Raw genomic sequence first — 14,043 nt, forward strand, 5'->3', positions numbered from 1 at the left:
TCACTGGACTCTCTAAGGCTGTGCCCACACATCTGCCACCGTCAGCCCAGGACCCTGTGACTGTCTTTTCTTCTCTTCAAAACCGAGACCCAGAAACCCAGCTCCCAATCTCTGGGGATATTCCCATCGCTTTTGCCAAACTGAGTAATTTGTCTGTGTGCATGTATGTGTGCCCACGTGTGCCTGCCTGCTTATGGTACGTGTGAGGGGTCTGGGAGACAGTGAGACACCTTGGGTGATGAACTATGTCTGTGTGGATTGCCTGACTTTTGCTCTGAGCCACTGGGAGAGGGATGGATGGGTGTTGGTGGCTGTCTGTGATAGGGTAAGAGTATGACAGTGAATGGGGTGTATTACATTTTCAGTGGGCCTGGGACTTGTGACTTGTGGACATGTGAGTGACTGAGGGTGCGTGGGAGTGATGGCGGGTGACTGTAGGGGAGAGTGTGTGTGTGGGATTGCTTCATGAGGCTGTGGGGCTGAGAGTTGTGTGGGGTGTGCCTGAGTGTGTGAATGGTTCAGACAGGCTGTGGCACATAGTAGGCGCTCAGTTGTTGAGTTTGTCCATCCAGCCACCTCACAGTGGTTGGCTCAAAGTGTGAATGCTGGGCTGGGGAATGGTATAAGTGTGTGTGTGTGTGTGTGTGTGTGTGTGTGTGTGTGTGTGCGCGCGTGCGTGCGTGCGTGCGTGCGTGCGTGTACACAGAGGGCTACCAACAGACACCCCTACTCCCCGCTCCATTGTGACAACCCCTTCAGGGACCCACCTTGTACTCTGCAAGCAGAAGTCGGGCCCCTGCACAGAGGCTGCTCTGTGCGGGAGTCTTTGGTCACCTGGACTCCAGCTGGGGCTCAGAGAAGAGAGCCAAGCACTTCCCCAGACTGATGGCCGGTCAGGCCCATGTTGGCCCAGTCCACCCCGCTCCCAGTCTCGGAGCTGCGCCAGGCCCACCAAGCGCCAGGAGTCTGGGCCCAAATCAGCGCCCATCACTCACGTCTCAGCCTCATCTGCCTCCTGCTGGGTGCCGCCCGCCCGCTGTCTCTGGAATGGGGGCGAGGAGACTGCTTAAGATGGGGGCGGCACCTGCAGGGGGCGTTGGGAGCCCGCTCTCTTCTCCCTCTTCCCTGGGAGCCTGTCCCCCCACTCCACTCTTGGCTTTGTGTGCCCAAGGCTCCTGGACTGTGCTTGGGGTCTGGCTGCCCATCTGCCCTTCCTGTGTCTCTGCGGCTGTCTGTCTTTGTTCCTTTCCTCCTGTGTCTTCATAAGGACCACCCTCCCTCTGCCACTTGGCCTGTCTCTGCCTTTCTTCCACATTCCTGCCCCTCTCTGCCCACCACCTTTCTCTCCTTGCGCCTCTGGGGGTCTCTGAATGTGGAGATCAGGCTGGGCTGGGGCTGGGGCCGAGGGCCCCTGGATGGTCCTCTCCATTTGGGAAGTTGTGTGACCACACGTCCCCTTCATGGCAAGGAGACATGGGTCCTGGCTGGTAGCAGTGGTTGGTGCTTAGGTCTCTGACAGGTCCCTAAGGCCGGTGGGACAGGCTGGCTGCTCTTCATGTCTCTGAGATCAAGTGCCTCCAACACCCTTACTCCCCACAGAATGCTGTGGTTGGACCAAACCCTCAGCTCCTTCTCAGGCCATTCAGTCGTTCGTTCATTCAACAATCGGAGGGCACATTTGATCTGCCAAGCATTGTGCCAGCCAACATGAGCAAGGTGCTCATAGACCCTTGAGGGAGGGAGGCCCTTGAGGGAGACAGGTGTGCAAACAGATCAGGATGCTGGTGTTCCAGCGGGTAGGAGAGAGGGCCCAGTGAGACCCAAAGAAGGCTGAAAATTCTATGGGTAGGGTGTGGAAGCCTGGGGAGAACCATTACAGAGAAGGGGGCTCTTAGTTGCATTCAAAATATGTTCTCCTTACAAAAATAACACTTGCTTAATGCAGAATGCTGAGAAAGCACAGGAAAGCTCAAAGGGAAACAAAAACAAAATAGAGCCTCTAAAGAAAATTGTGGAGTGTATTGAGCAATGAGTGGAGTTTTACCAAGTGAATGACGGGTGGTGATGGGGGAACTGGGGGTGGTATCGGAGAAGGGCATTCCAGGCGGAGGAGGATATGCGTCACGGCACCGTGGCATAAATCCGTGAAGTTTGGTAGTTGTGAGAGGTAGGGTTCTGTAGGCTGGCTGAGGGGGCTGGCCCTTGTTTGATACACAATGAGGAGCCACCCTGGAGAGTAGAGAGCAGGTGACTAGTGTGATACTATTTTCCATGTTAGGACAATTATTCTGGAGGATGGATTGAATGAAGGTGGCTGAGGCTTGAAGCACGGAGACCAGTTAGGAAATCAGTGCAGTAGTCCAAGAGAGACAATGAGAAGTCATGACTGGGGTATTACAGTGGGGGAGGAAGGAGGGGAAACCATAGGGATGGCAGAATGAATAGGATTGGAGACTGGTTCAGTGTGGGGGTAGGTGTGGGAGACAGGGAGGATCCAAGAATGAAGCCCAGACCTTTGGTTCGGTCACTAGTGTGACTGCGGGTACCATTCATTAAGATAGGAAACTCAGAAGAGGAGCAGATTGGGGTGGGGGAGGGGGAGGAGCTGAATGTGTGAGAAGGAAATATCCACCTGGAAATGTTCAGTTGGCAGTGAAATACAAAGGTCTAGAGCCTGGGGGTGTAAATTTGGAAGTCACTGTTCATTTCTATGTATTAATCAACAAATATTTATTGAGTATCTGTGATAGATTGGGCTGAGGATGTAGTGGTGAATGAGACAGGCTGTGCCCTTCCCTTGTGGGGCTCTTAGCCATCAATGGAGAGGTGGTATCTGAAGCCATGAGAGTAGATGAACTTCTCAGAGGAAGAAGAGAGGAAGGTGCCAGCATGGCAGGGCTAGAAGTGTGGCAGCCATGGAACCAGGGTCTCTTGTCTCCCTCAAATCATGGAAGGCCATCCAGTACACTTGCTCCATTTTCTTCTTAGATAAGCTTTGACTGGATGTCTCCTGTGGTCCCAATTCTCCAGGCCTGCTCCCTGACAGTGTGCCCATAGACACATGTGTGTGTGAGGCAGCCAGACTCCCTGCATCTGCCCTGCTTCCACATGTGGGGTAGTGGAAGACAAGTCCAAGAGACTCCAGTTCTAGCTGGCATGTGAATCCTCCTTCAGCTCCTGACATTGTTTGAAAGACAATGAGACTCCAAAGCCCTTTGTGACCTGGCCTCTGCCCAGTTACCCAGCGTCGTCTCCAGCCCAACCTCCCAGATGCCCCAGTGGCCATCTTCCCAAACAAACTCCCAACCCCTGGTCAGCCCATGCTGTCCCCTACCTACAAGCCTTGAACATGCTCTTTCTCCTGACACCGTCTCCCTCTTTCATCCAGCCAGCTCGGCTAACTCAGTGACCCAGCTCAAGTGTCTCCCAACTGGAAGCTCTCTCTCTCTGCCAGAGCCCCCTTAGAGCCCCTGTCATGGGCTTCTATCTAGGAAGATCTCATTAGCTCATATGGTCACTGTCTATTTGCTTATCTGTCTCTACCTCTAGATAAGGAGATACTTTAAGGTAGGGCTTGCTTTTTTTGTTCATCTTTATAGCGCCAGTGCCTAGTATAGGTGCTCAGAATTATAGGCTGTGCATGTTGGAAGTGAGCTGGTGTTGAGCTAGGGCTGGAGTTGGAGGTGGGGCTGGGTGTTGAGTAGGGCTGGTATTAGAGACAGGACTGTGGCAGGGAGGGCTGATGTGCAGGTAGAGCTAGGTGTTGAGGTAGGGCTGGGTGTTGGAGTAGGGCTGATGGGGAGGTGGGGTTAGGTGTAAGGGTGGGGCTGTTTTGGGGGTAGAACGGAGTATTGGAGGAGGGGCTGAGTGTTAGAGGTGGAATGGGTGGGTGCTAGAGATGGGGTGGTTGTTGACGTAGAGCTGGTGTTGAGATGGGGTGGGTGCTGGAGGGTGGGATGGTGTTGGTGTAGTGCTGAGTGTTTGGGTTCCGGATGGATGAGAGTAATACAATGTTGAGAGGTGAGCAGGCAACTGGGTGTCAGAGAAAGGGGGCTGGGTGTTGAGGGAGATGGATTTGGGAACACAGGAAGGAGCCCCCTGAGACCTCTCCAGAGTTCTGACTTTTTTTGTTTGTTTGTTTTGTTTTTTTTTTTTTTTTTTTTTTTTGCGGTATGCGGGCCTCTCACTGTTGTGGCCTCTCCCGTTGCGGAGCACAGGCTCCGGATGCGCAGGCCTAGGGGCCATGGCTCACGGGCTTAGTTGCTCTGCGGCATGTGGGATCTTCCCGGACCAGGGCATGAACCCGTGTCTCCTGCATCGGCAGGCGGACTCTCAACCACTGCGCCACCAGGGAAGCCCCAGAGTTCTGACTTTTAATGCTGCTGATCCAGCTCTTCCTCAGTAACCAGCTTCTCCCCAGAAGGAGAGAAGAAGAGGAGAGGAGAGCCGGGGAGAAGAGCCTAAAAGGGTGAAGAAGGATTTTCATTATGAAGTTAATTAGCTTCAGAGCCGCTGCACCTTTCAGGACGAGGAATTAGAGGGATTTAATTGCTTTATCAGCCTTCCCTTTGATTTTCAGCAATCAGGCCGATTCCATTTAATTTAACTGCCACAGACGAGGAGAAAATTGATGCGCTCACCTGCCTCCGAGCAGAAAGAGAGCGAGTGGGGAAGAGGGAGAGGGGGAGCCAGAGAGACTGGCAAACACAGAGTCTGCAGATTAATGAAAATCAACAGCATTTGCTCACAATTGGAGATGAAGTGTGCCCTCGAGGTGTTTGGAATTGTGTGTGTGGCTGTGTATGTGTGGCTCTATGTGACTTTGTGTGTACGACCATGTGGGAGTGTTTGCGACTGTGAGTGACTTGGTCGACGTGGAGGTGGGAATGTGGGTGAATGTTGGTATTTGGCTGTAGGTAAGTGACAGCAGAGGTGGGTGACGGACTGTTGAAGACTCCTTGTACATGAAAACAACAGTGTGAATGGAGATGACTGCGTCTGCTGCGTAACGATGAATAGTGACTACATGTGTGTCACTCTGCAGGTAAGAATTGAGCTGTGTGTAAGCTGCACATGTATTAATTCATTTCGTCAGCAAGCACTGAATGAACTCCTACTTAGAGCCAGACGCAGTGCTGTGGGGCAAAGATAACTAAGGTAGGGTCCCTGCCTTCAAGGATTCATAGTCCAATAGAGGAGACAGATGCATAAATAAATGTCATAGGACACTGCTGCACGGATTGCTCTGGGAGCACTGTTCTGGAAGGCCTCCCAGAAGAGGTGGCTTAAAGATAAGAAAGTTTCCAAGTAGAGAAGGAATTGATGGGATAGTGATGTAGGAAGGGCATTCAACCAGAGGGAATAGTATGTGGTGTGTACGGGAAGGCGCGCCTCCCAGGAGGGCAGACCCCAGAGCAAGAAGGATTTGGGGCCCTGCTAAGAAATGTGGACTTTACTCATACGGTACTGAGTGGGAAGTAACCCTGATTTGTGTGTTAGAAAGGCTTCTTTGACTGCTGTGTGGAGGATGGATTGGAGAAGACAAGGGCCAGAGGCAAGGAAACCAGTTACAACCATTGCAAAATCCAGGGGAGAGATTGTGAGGGTCTGAGGGAAGAAGGAAGAGATAACAGATTAGGTGGAATGGGCAGAATCTGGGGAGGGGGATAGGGCAGAAAGTACTGAAAGTTTATGAGCAACTTGGTAGTAGGTGATTCCATAAAGGGAGATATTGGAGGAAGAGCACGTTGGGAGAAAGGGTCTTGAACTTGTAGAGTTTAAGACGAAATTGGGTATCCAGACTGAGGTATCCAGCAGGCAGCTGGATATGAGTCTGAAAGCTCAGCAGAGAGGTCTGGCCTGGAGACAAAAAGAAAAGAACCATCAGCATGTGTGGGTAGCAAACAACGCCATAGGAATGCATGAGACTAGCCAGGCGAAGTGTGGAGATCAAAAAAAGAAGAGGGTCAAGGACAAAATCCTGGACATCACGCATGTATATGAGACTGGAGGAAGAAAAAGAATCAGGGAAATATGATGAAGAATCAGAAAAAACAGAGGAAAACAGACAAAGTTAGGAAAGAGAGGAGAAAGTTGATGAGGAGTCGAGTTCAGTTTTGGAAATGTTGAGTTTGAGCTTTGCTATGAGACATCCACGTGGAGGTGTCTGGGGGCAGGATTTAGGACTCAGAGCTCTCAGCGTGAGTGAAACCTTGGGGATGTGAAAGTTTGTGATGGAATCTGGTATGGCAGGCATATAGGATGAGTGGATGGATGGAGAAGACGATGAGACTGGAGAAGTGAGTGGGAGTCTATAGGGTTTTGAATACCAATTTATGGGTTAGTAGTTTAATCTGAGGGCAGTAGTTTTTGACTGTCTTTAATAAGGCAGATGACTTGATCAGATTTTTATTTTAGAGATATCTCTCCATATCTAGAGATTTCCCCCCCAAGTCAGAGCTTGAGACAAAGACTTGGGTGAAGGTAGTTTACTTGGGAGAAGAAAGCTAGTGGCCACTGTGGGCAACTGGTGCTCAATCCTGGACCCTCTCAGTAATCATGTAGAATGTACTTCAGAATGGTCCCTCTAAAGGATGGAAGGCTGGGCATTTATCTACTGACTGACTGGTTGAAGGTTGCCCCCTGGGCCATTGCATTCCCTTTCTTAGGCAAGCTGCACTGAAATCAGAAGTGGGCTGAGGGGAGGAGATGCTCAGAGCAATAAAAGCATCTGCTTTATTCTGACAGTTACTTGGGAGAGAGATTGAAGAGGGAGAGGTTAGAGGTAGAGATACCAGTGAGATGATTGCAATGTCCAGACAATCAGAGGTGAAGAATGTAGGTAGGAACTGATGGAAGGATAATCTTAGAGGCATCAGATTAATAAGATTTGAAGACAGGGCATTTGGGGTTTGTGGTAGGCAGAATAATGGCGCCTCGATATCCATATCCTAATCCCAGGAACAGGTGAATACGTTGTGTTACATGGCAAGGGGGAATTAAGATTGCAGATGGAGTTAAGGTTGATAATCAGGTCCAGGAGATTATCTGGGTGGCCCAGTGTACTCACAAGGGCCTTTATAAGTGAAAGGGGAGGCAGGAAGGTCAGAGTCAGAGAGTAGCTATGCTACTGGTTTTGAAGATGGAGAAAGGGGTTATGAGCCAAAGCAGCCTCCAGAAGCTGGAAAAGGCAAGGAAACAGGTTATCCCCTACAGCCTCCAAGAAAGTATGTAGCTTTGCCAACACCTTGGTTTGAATTCAGTGAGACTCCTTTTAGACTTCTGACCTCCATAACTGAAAGGTAATAAATCTGTGTTGTTTCAAGGTGAGTTTGTGGTAATTTGTTACAGCAGCAATACAAAACTAATAAAGGGTCCAAGCAAGAGGATTCTCAAATGATTTCCAAGATTTCTAGCTTGGGCCGGGTAGGGAGGAATTCATTGAGGAAGAGAAGAGAAGTAAATTTGGGAGAGAAGCTTCTGAGCTATTTTAACCATGCTCTTTGCGTGGCTGGAGGGACTTCCATGTGGAGCAACCCATATGAAATATGAAGCCAGGGTAGGGAGGAGTGGAGGTTGGGGGGAAATGATATTCGAAGCTGTGGAAGTGGATGAGGTTACCTAGAAGAGGATGAGGACAGAACATTGGGAACATGCCAGTGAGTTGGAGTTGATGAAACTGTTGCTGGTGGTGGAGGTCTATTGATCTGTTTCCTCTTAACGAGCTCTTTGAGTTCCAACGCGGGCTCTGTGACCTCTACTCTTCCTCCTCCACTCTCCCCCACCTTTCCTAGTCCCTTGGATTCTCAGGAGGCAGCCTGTAGGGCCACTCTGTACTGTTGTGCAGGTTGTACATTGTGCAACTCTAAGGGCATCATTTGCCTAGACTTCAACATGAATATGCTGCCCTCTTAGAGATGTCGGTGTGTAACCTTGCCAAAGGTCCATGAAGGCGTGGCTGGCCTGTTTAAAGAGACAAGGAAAGAGACTCTTCTTAGCCTCTAATTATATACCCAGAGCCTCAGCCCTGGCTTGAATCCAGGATGCCAAAGAGGCCTCAGGAGCAAGACCCAGACATAGAATGGGAGCAGCATCTGGAAGGGATGGGGCCCTCGAGGCAGGCTGTCAGGTGTCCAGGCCTGGGCCTCTTGTCAACCCCCATTCCTTGGGAGGACAGCTCTTTCCTCTTCCCCTGGCACCCCACCCCACCCCTGTTGACTGCCTTTTGATTAGAATGTGGGCTCTAACTTGGAATTAACCTGATTAATGTAATGAAGGCAGGGCCGGCTCAGCACCGCCTGGTGATGAGGGGAGATGGATTGGGAGCGAAGGCGCTCGGATGGAGGCGCGGCCGTAATTGCTGCGTTTACTGCTACCTGCCTCGCTGACCCTGCTGTTTAGCCCATTAATGATGATGCACAAGCCTCACTTTCCAGAGATAATGACAGAGGATCTCGGGGGAGGGGATAGGAGGAGGGAAAGGAAACTAGGGGTCTGGGGTCTGAGGGAGACATGGGTCTGAGGATGGGTCCCTGGCAAGGGAGAGAGGATGAGGGGCCCGAGGCACAGAAGTATATGGGGAGACAGAGGGTGCAAATGTACAAGATGGGGGCTTTCTCTAGGCTCCTGCCCCCTTAGGATAATTTAGGATAACTGCCTTGAACAGAGGCTGCTATAGCTGGCAGGCCTCTCTGACTGGGTGGGAGGCCGGCCCCACTGCCTCCTCAATTCAGGAGGGCATCCTGAAGGAGGGGCCTTGGGAAGAGGAAGGAAAACCCAGGGAGCTAGACAAGGGCTAGCAGTGCCTTTCCCCTTACCTCTAGCACTGGCCTAGAGCAGGGAGGAAAGCATAGTGGGAGGTCACGACAGAGTCTTGGGGCATGGTGTGGGCATATACACGGGCATTCATGTATTCAGCACAAAGAAATCTGTGCATCAGTCAGTGGGAAGACTTATCACTTTGATTAACTCCTCTTTGATGCCTCAAAGAAGATGAAATGGATGTTCCTGATCTCATCTGCTGCCCCTCCATGTACTTTATCCTCATCCATGTACATCATTCATTCATTCATTCATTCTGTCAAGATAGTCAAGGGTTGTCCTGGTTCTGATGCAAACTTGCTGACCCCACTGAGCCCCTTCCCCCTCTGGGCCTCAGTCGGCTACTCTGTCAATGAGGGGATGGAGCGAATGGTCAGCCCTGACATATGATAATGCAGGGAGGCAGCCTGTCTTTATTGACACCTGTAGTCTGCCCCAGAGTCCCGGTGGGTGGAGGGCCCTCTCAGAGCAGCCCTGAGGACGGTGGGAGTGTCTTTCCTGCCTCTGCTGGACTCTGTCAGGGCCGCGCGCACACCTATGCTCTAGCTTTTTAGTAGTTGCTTTGAATTTAGTAGTGGCTTTGAGAACCCACATTAAGCTCAGGGCAACAACAACTCCCTGCTTTTCTCACATGAGCCGCTGACAAACCCTGACTGTCTCGATGCACTGGGGCAATCAATTCGTAACACAAATCTAGGACTTTACATTTATCCCTTAAATTACATTATGTTAATTTTGATTCATTATTCCAAGCTGTCTGTGAGACCCTAATTTTTTCCTCTACCATTTAACGAGCTTTATATCTTCTGATAATCTGATGACCTTGGAGGTCATTAACAAAAAGAGAATAGGAGGGCCAACGGTGGAGTCATGGGAGCAAGCTCTAGAAATTTCTTTTCAACCTTACACCCATCTACTTTTTCCTTTCCTTTCTCCATTTTGACTACTGGTTCTCGGTGAACCTACCCTGCTTATTACTGTGCACGAATGTTCTCTGCCCATGCACTGTCAGTGATACATTTTCCGGCCAGAGTACAAACCCCATGAAGGCAAGGACCACATTTGCCCTGTTTATCACAGAATCTCCAGTGTCTAGCTCTCTGCCTGAGACACAGAGAGTGCTCAGTATAGAGTCACTGAGAGAATAAATGACTCTTCTGACAGAAATGAGGGTGATGAGACTGTGTGAAGTGTTAGGAACTTTAGTGTGTGTTACTGCCCCCAGGCACCCACCTTCTGGCCTCTGCCACCAGGCCTTTGATGTGAACACGTGGAGAGGAGAGGGAGATTTGGTGGAAGATTTTATTTATTTATTTATTTTTAAATTTTATTTTATTATTATTTTTTTGTGTGTGATATGCGGGCCTCTCACTGTTGTGGCCTCTCCCGTTGCGGAGCACAGGCTCCGGACACGCAGGCCCAGCGGCCATGGCTCACGGGCCCAGCCGCTCCGCGGCACGTGGGATCCTCCCGGACCGGGGCACGAACCCGTGTTCCCTGCATCGGCAGGCGGACTCTCAACCACCGCGCCCCCAGGGAAGCCCCTGGTGGAAGATTTTAACCAAGAACTCCAGAGTACTTCTAAAGAGAGAGAATGTGTGTGTGGAGGTGGGAAAAGAGAGCAAGCATGCTTCGGGCAGATTTGGCTTTGAATTTTGCTTTAGTGATTTATTAGCTGCATAATTGAAGGTGGTTGCTTATCATTTCAGAGCCTCCATTTTTCATCTGTAAAATAGGCATAATAATATCTACCCCTCCTCAGTTATTGTGAGGAGTAAACACAATGACAGAGACAAGCGCCCCCCACCCCCACCCCTGGCTGAGTCTCAGCCCTGTGCCTATGAACAGGGGCCCCTCCCCTCCCCTCCCTCTTCCTTATAATGGAGACTGCAACTCTCAGGGAAAAAGAGAGAAGAAAGAGTGTGAGGAATGTTATTTGTGCTCCAAAATATCTCTGTACAATTACCAGAGTCTGTGAAGTCAACCTTGACTTTTTCTTTTTTTAAAGCTGTTTTCCCTCATTATATGGGTTATGGATGTTAACTGAAGAAAAACTGGAAAATTCAGATGTGCAAAATAAAACATCACATTTATCCTACCATCCACAAATGTGTGTGTGTGTGTGTGTGTGTGTGTGTGTGTGTGTGTGTTTATGGGGGAATAGATAGCACTATTTAGTTTTAAACACATCGAGTTGGGTTTGCAGGGGAGGTATCCAATAGGCAGATGGACATGTGGGCCTAAACTGGGGGACAGTGAGCCGAGCTGAAGATAACAGGTTAGGAGTTGTCAGTGTGTCTCTGTGGCCTTTGCAGCTGAGGGGTCAGGGCCACGGTGCCTGAGGCGGGGTCTGGGCTGAGGGCTAAGGGTGGGACAGCGGAAAGCACCAAGCACCGGCATGTGAGGGTCAGGTGGAGTTAGAGGAGCCGGTGATTAAGGCTGAGAATCACCATCAGAAAGGCTGGAAGAAACCAGGAGAGTGTCGCCGGAAGCCAAGGAAGAACAGTTCGAGCAGGTGGCGGTAGGCAGCAGTGTGACCGGCTGCAGTGGTTTCAGGCAGGAAGGGGCCTCAAAGAGAGCCTCATAGTTTGCAACAGGAGGACATAAAGACCTTGGCTGGCAGTGAGCCACAACTACTGAAGCCCATGCGCCTAGAGCCCGTGCTCCGCAACAAGAGAAGCCACCGCACCGCAATGAAGAGCAGCCCCCTCTCACCGCAACTAGAGAAAGCCTGAACGCAGCAATGAAGACCCAACACAGCCAAAAAAAAAAACAAAAACCTGGAAAGAATAAAAATCAGTATGAGATTAAAAAAAAAAAAAAAGACTTGGCTGGAACAGTTAGCCTGGGGTAGTGGGGACGGAGGCCAGGTGACAGGGGGGAGAGGGCTGGAGGTGGGCGAAGAAAGTAGCAAGTGAGGGGACTCTTCCAGAATGAGTGGTGATGATGGGAAAGGAGACCGTGGGGTCCTGGCCTGGGGGGAGGCAGGGTCAAGAGAAGGCAAACTTATGTGGAGGCTTGGACGGGTGGAGTGAGGGAAGGAGAAGGAGACGGCAGAGAGAGAGAGAGAGAAGAGAATAGTTGATGCAAAGTCATTATAAAGCATGGCTTATGGTTTGTAAAACATCTCTGCATCTTCCACAAAGTCTGTTGAGGACATTGTCCATTCTGTAGTCCTGTGTCCCTTTCACAGGGAACCATGGGAGAGGCAGTATGGCGTAGAGGTTTGGAGCACAGTCTCTGGGGTTTGCAGTCTTAGTTTTGAGCCAAGGCTCAGCCACTTACTGGTTATGGGCACTTGGGCAACCTCTCTGGTCCTCGATTTCTTCACATACAAATTGGGAAAAGAATATCTAATTTGCATGATTGCTATGTAAATTAGATGAGGTACCAGATGGTTAGCCTTTCGCCTGGCATCAGGCCTGTAGACCTAAGAAGGGGAAGTTATTACTATTACTTATGTATCATAAGGAGTTCAGTTGCAGGAAAGGGATTTAATACTGGGAATGTGGGAGCTCCAGGCTGATTCTCAGGAATGACTGACTCCCAGGACCATGAAGCTGAAGTGGCCACCAGGCCAGGGAAGTGGGAGAGACAAGAGCTTGTGTTTCCCTGACTGAGGTTGTCATGAGCTCTGGGTGCTGGAAATGCAAACTGGTCTCTCTATTAAAGGAGAAGGCAAAAAGGTTAAAAGGCCATCTCGCTGCACTCCTTCTTCCTAGGAACAAGGAAGGAAGGAAAAACTTGGTAATGAAAAGATTCTGAAAGGGAGGCGAAGCCAGGGTGAAATAGCCAACGAGGAGGAGACAGTCTGCACCACCATCACTGAACAGGTGCTAAGAGAGGAAGTGCCAGGTTGTCTCACGTAGGGAAGCTCAGAAACACAGTGGTAAGAATCTTGGAAATTTCCCTCAGAGTAGGTGGTGAGTGACGTACTGAAAAGTTCCCTGACAGCGATCCGGAGCACCTTCTGGGGTTTGCATCTGAGGTCTAGCAGAACCCTGCCCAGACACGTTAAGACTCCCAGATGGTTTCCGTAAAACTGTGTGGTCCTAGGTAAAGATCCTAAAGAAATCTGGGTACTTTAGGCTGTGTGGGGAATGAGTTTTCATTTCTTCTGGTATTTGGAGCTCTGCTTCTGGAAGGAAGAATGAAGAAGAGATGTGAGCAGTGAGCTTACAGATGGCGTTAAAGACTAAAGACTGGGATTTGCTCTGGAAGTGCTATGCATGGGTGTTTGGAAAGTTTGGGGAAGAGACTTGCTCCTTGATTAAAAGAGCCATAAACCGTAAGTTAATAATAAGCTGTCAGGAAAAGCAAAGTTGAGATAAATCTGTAAAAATGGACGCTACTGGAACTCATGAAAGGAGGAAGGCTCTGTGGTCAGGCAGACCTGGCTTTGAATTTTGCCTTAGTTATTTATTAGCTGCATGGTTGAAGGTAATTATCATTTCAGAGCCTCAGGTTTTCATCTGTAAAATGGGGTGAGTAGTATCTACCCCCCTCAGCTGTTGTGAGGATTAAATACAATGACAGAGACAAAGCCCCTGGCTGAAGCTCAGCCCTGTGCCTGTGAGTGGGAGTCCCCACTCCTTTCCCCTCCCCTCCCCGCCTCCCCACCCCCGGCCCCTGTCTTCCTTAGACTGGAGACTGGGACTCTCAGGGAGAAAGAGAAGAAAGAGAGGAGAGTGTGAGGATTGTTATTTCTGCTCCAGGAGAGCTCTGTACAGTTACCAGAGTCTGGGACGTCAATCCTGACTTTTTTTAAAGAAACTTTTTCCCTTCATTACATAAGTTATGAATGTTAATTGAAGAAAACCTAGACAATTCAGATATGCAAAATAAAACATCATCTGTCATCCTATCACCCAGATTACTACTGTTAACATTTTGGTGTATAGCCTTCCAGACTTTATTTTTACACATATAATCAACTTTTTAAACAAAATGGTATTATATAATATTGTTTTGGAAACTTTTTTTCACTTAACAATACATATTCAGGGACTTCCCTGGTGGCGCAGTGGTTAAGAATCCGCCTGCCAATGCAGAGCACGTGGGTTCGATCCCTGGTCCGGGAAGATCCCACACGTCCCGGAGTAACTAAGCCCATGTGCCACAACTACTGAAGCCCATGAGCCTAGAGCCCATGCTCTGCAACAAGAGAAGCCACCACAATGAGAAGCCTGCACACTGCAAGGAAGAGTAGCCCCCGCTCACTGC

Source organism: Kogia breviceps, chromosome 2 (assembly GCF_026419965.1).
Source record: "Kogia breviceps isolate mKogBre1 chromosome 2, mKogBre1 haplotype 1, whole genome shotgun sequence".
NCBI classification, from domain to species: Eukaryota; Metazoa; Chordata; class Mammalia; order Artiodactyla; family Physeteridae; genus Kogia; species Kogia breviceps.